This window comes from Triticum aestivum, chromosome 6D, assembly GCF_018294505.1.
Source record: "Triticum aestivum cultivar Chinese Spring chromosome 6D, IWGSC CS RefSeq v2.1, whole genome shotgun sequence".
Classification (NCBI taxonomy): domain Eukaryota; kingdom Viridiplantae; phylum Streptophyta; class Magnoliopsida; order Poales; family Poaceae; genus Triticum; species Triticum aestivum.
Genome location: NC_057811.1, coordinates 471,239,773 through 471,240,551, shown reverse-complemented (window position 1 = coordinate 471,240,551; position 779 = coordinate 471,239,773).

Below are 779 nucleotides of genomic sequence, written 5' to 3'. Positions count from 1 at the left end.
AGTGATATCTAGAAAGTACAGTAATACTTAGGACAAAACTAAAGCATATTAACTATATGTGCACTGGTATGTAAGTTAGCACATGTAACATGTTCACTGCCAGAAGTATGGCCCTACAGGTGCAAGCAGAATAACGCGTCTCATGAAAAACTGAATGATGCCCTGAAGAAATTCAAAGGTGCGGTGCTTATGCTAAGAAAGTGAACGTAGGCGCCGGCCGTTGGATAATAGTACCTGATTCTTGGCGGCGTATGGGTATCGTTGGCATACTTGATAGCTAAGGATCGTCAATGGTGCTCGTGTTGCGGTTGAGTTTGGGCCGGCTGTCGCCGTCGCTGAAGCGGCTCCGGTGCTATGGTTGCGGCGCCTGTCGACATACAAGAAAGCTCATCTATGGTAAGTGAACAGTTGCACGATAAAGAGAAAAACCGAAGTAGTACAGATCGAAATAACCTGATGAGGCTGCAGCGTCGGTAAAGCAGGGCCGGTGGAGTTGAATATGGCATCCGTGGAGCGGGTCCGGTGCAGTGGACGAAGGCTTCGACGGGCGTGTTGTACAATGCTTTTGGTGAGGCGGATCTGTTGCGGTGGACGAGGGCTTGTATGAAGGGCCAACGAAGGGACGGACGAGGGAGTCAGTGAAGGGCCTACACTATGGTGGACGAGGGCACCGGTTAAGCAGATCCGGTGCGGTGGACCATGATGGTGGTCAAGGAGATCTGGAGCGGTGTACAAGCCAGTCGCTGAAGCGGCTCCGGTGAAGTGGTGAGTTGGCAGTT